Genomic DNA, 14143 nt, shown 5'->3' with positions numbered 1-14143 from the left:
AATGTTCATCTGGAACAGCTGGATTGTTGTCTAGAATGCTGCGTTGCTGCGTAAACAAGTTGTCTGGTCCATTGGCCACTTGAAGAATATCTGCTATGTCTTTTCTGGATACCTGTAGAATCCTTCCATCCATAGCTCTTGCATGGCCATCTTGGTCCCTGAAAATAACAAATTCATCAGGCAATAAAAAGTTGTAATCAATACTCATATTCTTCGTAGTAGATAAAGAAAGTTTAGGTTTAGAATGAGAATCGATCGATGTTGATACTGGGGCATCGATCGATGGTAGACGTTTGTCTGCTGAATTAGGGTTTTTGGATCGAATGCTCTTCCTGGGTGTTCCTTCTGATTGGTTTGTGGGAGCATTCATCTTTTCTGCTTCTAATTCGTGAGAAGTAATATGGGGTGCAAAACTCCTTATATAGGTATTGGGAAACCTATTTGGAATTGGAATATTCCCTTTTTCCTTTTCTGAGGCGGCGGTTTTAATATCGATCGATGTACCATGTGTGGTATCGATCGATGCAGAAGATCGTTTTGCTGGATGAGGGTGGGTATCGACCGATGCTGAGTAGATGTTGTCGATCGATGGTGTAGGCGTGTTGTTGAAGGAATGGGTTGAATATCTTTCATCCTACATAGCAATCTCTGTAGCTCTTTCCTTCCAGTAATCCTCATCGTACTCCTCAGTAGGATCCTCATTGGATGAAAGAATCACAGTCTCCACAGCAAAACTTTCATGGAATCCACTATCTGCCCAACTGCCTATGGAATAGTCATCTCGTCCGTTCTTGTTGGGTTGTTGAAAGGCAAAGTCTGGATAGTACTGATATGGTAATGTGGAGTGGTCTACCGGTTGCATCCCGTCGAGTGACGTGGGATAGCGTTCATCGGTCTTTGTTGACTCATTGGAATTGATCGATGTGACAGTGTGAGTGTCGATCGATTCCGAGTACTCGGTTTCGTATTCTGCTCCACAATGGCATGCTGCAATGTAGCCAAGATCATTTCCAAGCTCCACGAGGTTGACCTGTTGTCTCACAAAGTGCATGGGGAAATTCAATACCTTTTACCATACATGGTATTGCAAACTTCCCATGATCACTCTTCTTCTTCAATGTGATCCTTAGTTTCATCCTTTCTCTGATGTAATGAAACATTCTCCTAATGTCCTCCTCAGTCTCCTTAGTCTCCCTGAAGAACATCCACAACTGATGTGTGTAATAAACTTCATCAAATTGTTTCTCCACTGGGATTCTGAGGACTCTCTTAGTGAAACCATCCATCTCCTTCTCATTAGCTTCCCTCTTAAGGTGTTTAGGAATCTCCTCCTTCCTGTTCCTTTACACTCTTCCCTCAGTTGCCTCATCAACTTGCATAGGCTCTGGTGTAGTGTCTGAAGGGTTGGTTGTAGGTTCTGGTGGGTTTGCTAAAGGTTTAGGTGGTGGTCTGAGTGCGTTGATTCAGTTACTATCAATAGATGGTAATCGCATTCGGTAAGTGAGAGGTGCCCGTCGATCGATGTGAGGTGAGGGGGGGTCGATCGATGTCGGTCTCTCTTTGTCGATCGATGGCTGGCTCGTGCGGTCGATAGATTTTGACGTAAAAAGGAGAGGGTGGGTGAGGATGTTTTTCTGCGAATTCTTCATGAGTCATGATTCGAACAGCACTACACTCCGCAGTCGATTCAGCAGATGACGTCGATCGATGTCTAGAGTAATCAGTCGATCGATCTTCGTCCTGGTCTGTCGATCGATGTGCATCCATTGACATCGATCGACACCAATGTGATCCGCTGAAGCTCATGGAGCTTTCAACTTTGAAATCTCCTTCTCCAAGCTTCTTATGCTTCACCACTTGCCAGAAATCATCATCTAGGATGGCATTCACGTGGTGTTTTGCTTTCTCAACTCTTACCTCTCTAGCCAAGGCTTCTTGCCTCTTTACAGTGTCTCCAGTCTGAACCACTTGCATTTCAAGCTTCCTTACTTGAGTCCCTAAGGTCTCAATCCTTGTGTTCAGACTGTTGTAGGCTGAGTCTATCTTCCCATTGAAATCCACAGTGAGTTGTTGCTGTCCTTCCAGAACTCTGTCAAGCATTGCTTCAATCTTGCTTTCTTGAGTCTATGGTGGTGGATTCTGGTAGTATGAATTTCCATAGCCTCTGCTGTTGTTGCTGGAAGGTTTCTGGAACTGTGAACTCTGGTTACTCCTTTGACCATTGCCATAGAAGTTTCTGTTTCCACCCTAGTTTCCAGACCTCTGGAATCCAGTACCTCCAATGTAGTTCACATCTTCTTCTCCTTCCATGTCTACAACTACTTCTCCTTCAGCTGAGCAGACCTGCTTCCTAAGAAGCTCATGAACCACATCTAACTTTGCTCTAACTTCATCCATCTGCTCTTTTCCTAGGGATGCAACAGACTTCTTCCTCTCAAAGTCAGTGTTCTTGGTGCTGCTGCTGTTTGCTAGATTTTCTATCAGTCTCATAGCCTCCACCGGATTCCTGGTGTTGAAGTTTTCCTCGCTAGCTGTATCAAGAGCCATCTGATACCTCAAGGCGACACCTCTGAAGAAAGTGCTCAGCAGTTGCACTTCATTGAATCTGTGGTGTGGACAGTCACGCTGGAAGAACTTGAATCTGATCCACGCATCTTTGAAAGACTCTCCAGTCTCCTGCCCGAATGTAGCAATTTTGCTCCGCAAGTCTTTAGCGCGTGCCTCATCAAAGAAGTTTCGCAAGAAAGCATTCTTGATGTCGGCCCAGGACGTTAGAGATCCTGTGGGTAGCTGCTTAAGCCAGTGCATCGCTTCTCCAGTCAGAGTATACTTGAAGAGCTTGCACAATAGGTAGTCCTCAGGGACTCCATCCATACGAATAGCAGCGATAAGATCCTCGAACCTCTCCAGATGGTCCATAGGATGCTCGTGCGGTAACCCAGAGTAGGGTATCTGCGACACGAGTGTGTAGTACTGAGGCTTCAGCTCAAAATTCTCCTTCTGAATCTCTGGAAGTCGAATTGCTGATCTGTTGGCGTAGTACTCGTCTGGACGATTGTAGTCAGCCAGTGCCTTTGGTGGAGCAGCCTCTTCTACAGGTTGAGCAGCTCCTGTAGCATCAGCATCAGGGATTACATTCCCCTGAGCGTCTAGTTTCTGACCTGTTGCATTACGCAGATGACCATCCTGGTCATACAGGTTTCCATTCTCATCCTGTTTGAGAATAATAATCACAACCATGCCTCACGACTAATGATCGATCGATGCACGCTGTGTAGAATCGGTCGATGTCGAACGATGTATATCGGTCGACGATGAAGGTCGGGTATCGGTCGATGGGTGGGTGCGAGAGTCAGTCGACGTTAAAGCTGCTGCGTCGAGCGATGTGGAACGTTGATCTTTGCGGATCGTGCGTTCCAAGTGAGCAGGATCTTCTGAGAATAGCAGGTGCTTTTCCTTGTTGCTTCTGGTACTGCTGAGCATGCACCTGAAAAGACAAGAAAAAATTTTGTGTCAGAATGGGGGTAAAGAAAAAGAAAAGAATTAAAAACACTAAATCTAATGGCGATCAAAGCTCCCCGGCAACGGCGCCAAATTTGATACCGCTCAAATCACCCTAAGGAGTGAATTACTCTCTCAAATAAGAGGTTCAATTGTGGTACTTAGGGATCGAATCCACAAGGAGCTAAGGAACCTATTAAATCTAGTAATTTGTTAATTCTAAGTGTTTGTTTGTTTTAAGGTTTAAAATGTAAATAGCAATCCTAATTGAGCAAGTCTATTGCTCGACTAACAAGATGATTTGAGGTGTAACTTATTGGAAAGGTATTAGATGCAGGGTTTCTATTCAGGTGTTGGAGATTATAATCCTATAGATGCCTATTAGTTGCAAGCATGATATATTAGAGCTCAACCCCTTAGACACAGTGATCAGCGATGGCAATGTTTCACTGGTTAACTAACTAGATCTTGGATCTCAACTGTCGTTTGTTGACCACAAGAAAGTGTCGATCGATGGTCCTATAGGGATATCGATCGATACACCTTTCACAAATATCGATCGATTCACAAATATCGATCGATTGTCAGAAGATAATATCGATCGATGTTTCTAGTTAAGCCTTAGGCGTAAGTTGATAATGTTCACTAGCTTTCTAGTTCAGCGGTAGCCTTTTTCCAGTTGTCTAGTATGACAGATTAGGTTCAGGACTGGATGATCAAGGATGCTTGACTCATGCAGATTCCTAGGTTCAATATTCTAGTTAGCTAATCTAGAACAAGCATTAAGAACAATCAATCAATGAATACCACAACTTAGCAATCTATAGTTGGGGCTAATCCTTCTAACCTATTTAAACCCTGAATCTAACAGGTAAACTACTCAGACATAGCTAAGCAATTCATGACACAAAATATAAATAAAAACTACATATAATAGAATAGATGAATCAATGGAGTTTCAATCACAAATCTCTCTATGATTTTCTCTCCTAAAACTCTCTGCTGAAAGGAAGAATACAAAGGTGGCCAAAAGCTCTCCTGCCTCCTAACACTTAGGCAAGTATATTTCTATTATGTTAAAAACTTGATAGGGGTAATCTTGTAATTTGGTGAAGTCTTGGGTTTAAAGTCGGCTGGAACCAAGTCGTGCTTCCGCGTCTCAACATCGATCGATGGTACACGATGTACATCGATCGATCATAATCTTCAATCGTCGAGGCTTTTCTTCTGTATCGATCGATGACACTGGATGTGCATCGATCGATTGTATCTTCTTCGTATCGACCTCTAATGGTCAGCTCGGATGAATACTCATTTAAGCTCCTAAATGCTCCATAATCATCACTTTACTCCAAGATACTTCTGAACCTGAAAACATACCTAATAGGATAGAATATATAGTATATAAATATTAAAATATTCATATACCATGGGTAAAATGGGTCAAATCCACGGTATATCATTGGTCTCAACCGACTTGAAGCCCAAGTCTTCACCAATTTACAAGATTACCCCTGACGAGTTTTAACCTAACTATATAAGCTTTGCCACCATGTTAGAGGCAAAGTGTGCTTTATTATTTTACTAGTTTTACAGCAAAGGTTTTCTAGGATTTTTGATAGATCGGAGAGAAGATCCAAAGTTATATTTTTCATTGGAACTCCATTGATATCTATTTTATTATTCTAATGCAGTTTTTATACCTAATTTATGTCATGAATTGCTTAGCCATGTATGAGTAGTTCCTTTGTTAGATTTTAGGGTTTAAATAGGTTAGGAGGGATTAGCCCCAACTATAGATTGTTGAGTTGTCATAATCATCTTTAGGATTGTGATTCAATGCCTGTATCTAGATTAGCTACCTAGAACCTGCCCTTGGATTCGATTGATAAAAGCGAGAGCTTTAATCTCATCCTGAAAACATTCTAATAGAGCTATGTTTCTTGCTACGAGCAAGGCGAGAGCTGATCTAGTGAGCTTAGTAAGCTATTATTCAACCCACGCATAAAGCTTGACTAGAGCACGTCGATCGATATCACACTTGAATAATCGATTGGCGGGGAAAAAGGTGCATCGATCGATATCCCTATAGGATTATCGATCGACTCTTTTTATTGATCAAAATACGACAGTTGAGATCAATAGATCTAGTTAATAGACGAGTCCAAACATTGCGAACGCTGATGGACTTGTTGATCAAGTAGTTGAGCTTACATTATCATGCAAGCAACTCATTACGCATCTGTAGGATTATAATTCTAATTTTCCTGAATAAAAACCCTGAGTCTAGCTATTTCCTTAATAAGCACCAAAACCTCAACCAGTCAATTGAAAAAACACTTTGCTTGATTTCTAAACCGCTATTTACATTTAAAACCGTTGAAACTTCAAACTTAACAAATCATATTAGATTTCTTAGGTTCACTAGCTCCCTGTGAATTCGATCCCTAAGTACTACAACTCGACCTCTTATTTGAGAGAGTATAAATCACTCCTTAGGGTAATTTGAGTGGTATCAACATTGCTCATCGCTATGTACTAATGAACATGTCATCTATGGATCCCTGTGTTGAGTAAGAGGTTACCCTTTCTGTTTCATCTACTTATATTTCTTTTTTTTAAACTGTTGTTTAATGTAAAATCAGGATGCATTTGGAAGAATTACAAGCTAATGATGCTCGATGTGCTAGAAATGAAACTTTGTTGTGGAAAAACCATATTGAGCAGTTTGCACAATGGGTAAAAAAAATGTTTTCAACTCCAACTCTTTTTCTTGATTATTATTTTATACAACTTGTTAGATTGATGAACATGTCGAGATTTTAGTATTTTGATGAGTACTGCTTAGCTTGTAGCTTGATGACTGGTTATCTTGGTATAGATTGTTAGCTTCATGATTATGTTGTGATTATTATTTTAGTACTATAGCTTGATTTTTTCTTGCTTATTATTTTATTCAGCTTGTTGTTAGATTGATGAACAAGTCTAGATTTTAGTATTTTGATGAGTACTGCTTAGCTTGTAGCTTGATGACTGGTTGTCTTGGTAGAGATTGTTAGGTTCATGATTATGTTGTGATTATCATTTTAGTACTTTAGCTTGATGATCATGTTCTGATTTCATGCAGCAGATTCATTCATACTCAACAAATAGTCATTCTAAGGAAATAAGGTGGTTAGCATTTGGACCAAGAAATGTTGCTTTAGCACATAAAATATTTATCATTAAGGGTCAGCGGTTTCATACGGAAGCGGAAGACTCAAAACATTGGAGTAACTTAAGAAGCATTTAGCATGTGTAGATCAAGTGCTCGAGATATGAGACAAGTTGCTGATATGCTTACATATTATGGAGTGATAAAGGAGATTTTACTTATGGACTATCACATGTTCAAAGTACTAGTGTTAAGATGAAATCGAGCCAACACAGGGAATGGTGTGAATTAAGAAGATGGCTTCACTCTTGTTAACCTTCATATGAACCAAGCATATTATTTGAAAGATCCGTTCATTCTGCCCTTTCAAGCAAAACAGGTTTTCTACTTTAGGGAAGATGATAATTCTAATTGGTATGTTGTTATGAAGGCACCACTTAAAGCTATCATGAGTTGGAAACAGAAGAGGATTTAGGTGATGCACTTTTGCATGTCCAAGAAGTCGATGATCTGGGTGTTGAAGCTTATGATGATGATAATGTTTATGTTAGAGATCATTGTGAAGGGTTTTTAGTGGTAGATTGATAGTATTTTTGTAGGTGTTGATGGTTTGTGTAAACAAGGAAATGTATTATGGTTTTTTAAACATTTGAATATTGTTACTTTTTATAATATGATTTTTTTTTAATTCAAATATTCGAAATAAATAATATTTTTTTAAAAATAAAATCATTTCGTAATTATATTTAATTAAATATTCAGATAATTAAAAATAATTTAATAACATGAAACATTTGTTATCTTTGTATAGCAAACTGCTAGAACCAGATTAATGAGTTTTAATAACAATTATATCACGTTATTATAACTATTAACAATTGCATAGATACTAACGCTATCGTTGTTTACTTAACTATAGCATACGACAGATCCGCTATCAAAAGGGTCGAACCTACAATAACGGATGCTGTCAGAACGTTTTAACAAACGCTATTAAAACGAACTAATAGCATTTAACGGCCTCTATTAATATCCACATGTAGTGAGACCATTATAAACATATCAATCAACATTCGCTGATTGTCTTCATCTTAGCCTATATTAAGCTTATCCAATATACTATAACGTTTTCACATAAACCATATACAGATATTTTATATCATTCAGGATTAAAATAATATAATTAATCAAATTTCTTTAATTAAAATAATAACTAATAAAAGACGCCCTAATGACAATGGAGTGATTGGTTGGGCTTTATTTCCATACTTTAGCTTTATTTATTTTTAAATAACTAAACTTTACCAATCATGTTGTAATTTTATTTTTAAAAGTTAAAGCATACATCAAGTTTCTATTAATTTGTACCAATCATGTTTTACCTTTATTTTTAAAGCTACGGAAAAAAAGTAAAGCAAGTTTTTTCTTATGGATTTTAGAAAAAAAACCTACATCTTCTTTTTTATATACTGTAGAATCTGTAAAATGAAAAAAAAAAACCATCTATAATATCAAATAAATTAGATAATCATAGTAAAAACATATTTATATATATTTAAATTTCATTTTGGGTATTTATTTATTTACATATTACATTTTAAATAATAATAAACTTTGATAATTTACAAAAAATATTAATATAAATTATTTTAATTGATAAAAAATAATTATATTATATATACGTCACATCTTTTATTTTAAAATATCTACAGCACATAGTGTACAACTACCACAAAAGTCTCTATAAAAACATTTACAGTAACAACTCTACAGCTAAAACCGACTTACACACAGCTAAATTTTTACAGACACAATCGAATCAATCATCACCAATGTCATATAAGAACCCTTTTCCTATAAACTGATGCCATAAGCGAAAGATTCATTTCTTCTGATAGAAACACGACACCAATTTCATGACTAAAGTTTAAACTATATAAAAAAACTATACCCTAAACTCAACAGTATCAGACATGTCTTTCACGGCAGCATGTAGATTTGAGTTGTAACGGCTCAATCCCTAGGATCTTAATTTCAAACTCGACGACCTTACTTAACACAATTTTTATTCCAAAACGAATTGTCTTATAAAAACTTAAATCGACGAAAAAATGAATAACAAAAAAGTAGTTTTAGAAATCATAAGTAAAAACTTTTTAAAACGAAACCCAAATAGATGGCACCACCGCGATTCCAACTCATACACTTCCTTATACATACCTGCTAAAAGAGAAGTGAGTATTGGATAACTTAGCGAGGGTGGGTTCTAGGAACCCACAAACTCATGTCAAACTACATAACACAACAAGCACAAGTCACAAGCTAATAGAGACTACCATGCGACAAACAATAATCAACCTAGACCTCTAAGACCTATCGCACACTCATAGAGGTCCCACCTCCATCGTGGAATTTCTGCGTGGGAGCCCAGACCGGGCTACGATCCCGCAACTCCTACGTGAATATCTCGGCTACAGGTCATAGGTTCCCATTGCCCGTCTACCCACATTCACCATATTCACTTATGCTCAGATCCGTTAAGACTCGATCGTACCCACCACCGCTAACCTAACCCCGTCTTACCGCGGTCACACATCTGATTCACTTTTATCACATGACTTTAATTCTTATCACACATCTCATCATCTCATTCGCATCACTTTCATTCTTACCAAATCACTTTTATTTTTATCACTCATCTCATCATCTCATTCATTCTCAACACATGTTTATCCTTTAACAACCTATCATTCACTAGACATTTTCCATCACATCACACAATCAACAACTAGATCTAAAAGCTCATCAAATTAATTCAAGAAACAATCAAGCCTAAACAATATTAACCCTAGATAAACCCTAGAATTCACAAATGGGTCCTCACCTTAGCTTGACTTGATGTTACATATCTGGATTTAGAAAAGGAACAAAAGACAGCCACAACCTCAGATATGTGTTTCCTCATACATGTGAACAAGGAAAAGGGGTTTAAGTTTCAGATCTGTCATACCTAATGACAAGATAAAGGTGGAATAACGGGATCTGAGCCTTACCTAGTGGCTGAGATCGGTACAAGCAAAATACTTGAGAACAAACTGCTAGGGTTGTGAAGGCGACGGCTCGAGTCCGGTGGACGACAGCTGCCGTGAATGGCGGTAGCTCAGACGAAGACTCACGACCGGCGAGGAGAGAGAGAGAGGCACGATGAGGAGAGATAGAGAAGGGGAGAAGATCACTGAGAGAAAGAGAGATGACAGCCAGGGGTTTTGGTCTCCGGAATTTCTCTATACAGCTTTGTTTTAGATTTGTGAATAGAAGAAAAGAGAAGGAGAACTCTTTATTGATAAGGAAAGAAAGGATAAACCTCACGTTTAACCCTAATGGAAAATGGACCTAGCGGATTTTCATCTTAAACGCACAAGAAATTTTAGGTTAGAGGTTTGGACCGTTATATAAGTGGTAATATTTTAAAATATTGAATAAAGAAAATGATGGATTCAGTAAAAATATACAATCAAGTTTCTGATTATATGATCATGGATAGTTGGAGCAATCAATCATCTTCTTGAACCTAATATTACTGACTTGTATAAAGTGCCAATTATGGTTTGTATATCATTAGGCTGTAATGGCACACGTTTATAAACAAAAAAGTTTATGTATAGTATTTAGATGCGTTTGATTCTATTTAATGGCATTAACGTAGTTGCTTTAATAGCTTGTCTCTATATCTGACAATTTGGTTTTGTAAAGTCAAAAGTACTATATTGATAACCTATTAAAAAGTTGTGGTGACCCAGTTTTATACCTTCTCTTTATGGGTGTGAATGAGAAACATCTGACGCAAGTAAGAGTAGTAAAAGAAGCGCAAGTGAAAATAATAAAAGATTATGAGAGAGAAAAAATAGTAAGAAGTAGAAAATGAAAAAACAAAATAAATGTTTACTCTGAACTGATAGATGAAGAAAAATATGACTACATGTATGACTATATGATAGAGATAGAGTAAATGAAAGTGGGTGGAAAATTATTTCAGCCAATTTACTCTACTTTCATCCAATCAAGTGAAATATGATTTCACCTCATTTATTTTAAAAAGTGAGAAAAATAGTAAAAGTAAAGTAAATCACGAAAATGTTTCCTCCAACTTTATTATTTTTTATCCTTCTCATTTTCACCATATTTTTTCACAAGTTTACTCTAATTGATAACAAATCACACTCTACAAAAACAAGAAAAGACAAACAATAATGATTATATGTAGCGAGAATGAGCGTAACATTTTTTTTTCACCTGACTGGCACAAAATAGAAGAAACGAGAGTAATTGTAATTATATATCCCACTTTTTTACTCTATAATGGCTACACAGTCACAGCCTATATCTGACCATTTGGTTCGGCATAAAGTAGAAAAATAGATGTTGAATCACATCTCATAGGGATTAGAAAAATAAAATGACATAAAAAGTATATATGAACCTACACTAGAAGTAGAACAATTGTGTATTTGAAGGGTACTCATCTATTTTTTTTTTTAAGTTTTCATATTAAATTTTTAGTTTTTTTTGTACATAAAAAATAACAGAAACTAAAAAAGAAAATACAAAGGCCTAGAAATCCCTTAATGGGCTTAAATAAAGAAAACTCCTAAATAACCTAGCCCACGAAAAAAAACCAGCCCGGCAACTCTTAAGACCTTAGATCCCGCCGCCGAAAGGCACGCACCCGCCGTGAACGAGAGCTGCCTAAGCGACCAGGATGCTAAAGGGGGCCGAAATCACCAAAAAACTGGTACAAAAGCACAACTTTGAAAACTGCTATCTCAGAGAACACAAACAAACAACAAAATTGAAACAGAGCAGTAAAAACGGAGAGACTCGTCGAGAGAGGAAAATAGGTGGTGCTGCCAATCCGGTTATCTCCTCCTGTTACCGTAGTCAGCCGCCACCGAAGATTCCTTTCAAGACCCACTTTCTTCTTTGAAGCACGGAATTACTAATCGTTCCCAGCTATTCAAGCAATCATCACACCCCTTACCGTAGCGATTCACCGCCTTCCTGTCTGCCGTCGATTAGGATTTCAGATCCACAGGAGGACACAAACGGGGAAAGAGACATGACGGCCAAAAGGAAGCATATACCAAGATCTCGTCCTCCGAAGATCCGGATATGGGTGATAGCCGCCGTAGAGCCACCGCTTAGTCGAAACTGGTAAAACGCCAAGAGCAAACAAGCACTGCCACATCAAGCCACCGAGAGGCCCTTTAGAACTCTCTTGCTACATTTTTGTTATTAAGTTTCAGATGAATATGCGGAAATAGCTCTTCAAAAACCGCTTACTCATTAGTGATCACTGATCAGTCATATGTTTGATATTATGAACGGAAATGGGAAAAAAGACAAATTATAATCCTCAGGAACTATTAGATAACACCTTGCCAAATAAAGTTAGTCATATTTTAGACCCCCATTATTTAATTTAGGTATAAACTTAATTAGAAAAGAGCAGAAATTTTCATTGTATTAGAAGTTTTTATTTATTTATCTTCCTTTAACTTGACATCTCAGAAAAAATTACAAACACGGAATTGAAACAAAATTTGGTACAACATAGCTGGTAACTACGCTTCAGAAAGACGACACTGTCAGGTAATTTTTAAACAGCCCTTAGGCTTCGTTACTTGACCGGTTAATCCTGGAAGGAGCATGAACTCCCATTTCTTCTCAAATGAAGAACTAGCTCCGGACTGTGAAGCTTGAATAACAAGGGACCCGAGAGAGCCATACATGAGTACCGCTTCTGCAGACCAAACGTACAGGCGTGTTCTCCAGCAACACGAAAGCGGATTGAGATGAAGATTTCTTGTCACAATGGGGATAAAATACCTACAATCAGAAGAAAAGGAGACTTCCTATCGAAGATGGCATAGACCTGAATTTTCAATACTGGGATGGAGGGTACCAAAAAGCGCCGCCACCACAAGAGAGCATAAACTCTGATGACTCACAAAGCCTTACCAACACTCATGTTTTCCTCCTCTAAAAACAAGCGCAAGATTTTTCCACTACCAAACGTAGACCATCGGCGGCAGAGCGATCACAAAACCAATTTAGAACCGAACTCGATGACCCATAACCAAAGAGCACACAAACTCCGACGAGGACTCTCCACTGAGAAAGAACATGAGTTGAAACAGACAAAAGAAGGAGCAGCTTCACTGAGCAGTTGACACCAAATTTCGGACAGCTCCATGCGCCGACCACGACAGAGATGCTACGCACACTACCGTGAAGTTTTGTATGCTACACGCGCTACCGTAAAGTTCCGTCTGACACCGCCAGAAGAACCAGAACCCAAACAACGCCTTGATATAAACAACCATCGAAGTCCCATTTGAAAGCAGAAGAAGGCAATTCCTTGCCCAGACATCAATGCAAAGGAGATCCAGCCGACCACCACCGCACCATACTGATGGATAGGCAATACAAGCAGATCTGGCTCGGGGGAGTTAGTTCCGGCACCCACGTGCCATCATCTCCAGCTTAAATCGGATCGACCAACAATATTTGAAAACTCAAAAGTTATTTATTTAATGCGTTTTTCTTTGCTTTTCTAAGAAACTAGATGTTTTCCTTCGCCATGCGCAAACATAATAGCTTACAAAATATATTTTATTACATTAATTTTTACTTAATTAATTTTATTCATTTATAAGAATATAAAGTAATCACTTTGTATATAACAGTAAATATATAATATTATTTTTAATTATTGTATTATAAGATCAATAGATATATCACATTTTTAATGATTTATGTCATCATTTCTTCTTATAGTGATTATAGACTTAAACAATCAATTGTTAAATAATGTATATGATATTATTTAAAATGAATGATATAATTATTTAAAAACAATACTATATATTTTAAAAATAATTTTTGTAAAAGTAGATAAAACTTTATAGATATAAAACATGAGTAGTTTGCATAGAAATTTTATTCTTAGAATAAAAATATTATAAAAGTATTTATATATGTTTATCAATATCTTAAACATGAATTATAATAATATGTATATATTATATTTAATAAATTATAAAATGAGTCCGAACATCCGGGAGGCCTTAAGTGATAAGAAAACGTGGATTATGCGGGTTTTGTGGTGATTAGTATTTGGGCCTAGAAAGTCTTTGGGAGCACACCACAGATATCAAAAAAAAAATTTAAACATGAGCGGTATACAAAATATTTTTTTCGTAAAACTTAGATATAATAAAGAAATATATTTGTACCATTCACAATTTTTATTTGAAACATTAAAAATATATAAAATCTCAATAAACAAATGAATATTTCTAGTTTTTTATTCATTTTTTCATTTTTCAAGTTTATAATATACATATTACATTATATTTTCATTTCTATAACTAAATTTTGTCATAGTTAAGAAATATCCATGTCATATTTTTTGTTAACCATATCATC

At 37.1% G+C, this 14143-nt stretch overlaps 1 non-coding gene across 1 annotated transcript; it reads left to right on the top strand.

Annotated features, from left to right (window-relative positions):
* Window positions 1-2602: 2602 nt before the first annotated feature.
* On the top strand, window positions 2603-2710 carry LOC125588175. The gene has a single exon (XR_007324569.1). It is a non-coding gene; the product is annotated as a small nucleolar RNA R71 (small nucleolar RNA).
* Window positions 2711-14143: the final 11433 nt, after the last annotated feature.

Source organism: Brassica napus, chromosome C5 (assembly GCF_020379485.1).
Source record: "Brassica napus cultivar Da-Ae chromosome C5, Da-Ae, whole genome shotgun sequence".
NCBI classification, from domain to species: Eukaryota; Viridiplantae; Streptophyta; class Magnoliopsida; order Brassicales; family Brassicaceae; genus Brassica; species Brassica napus.
The sequence above is the reverse complement of the archived record's forward strand: the minus strand, read 5'-3'. Positions and strand labels throughout refer to the sequence as shown.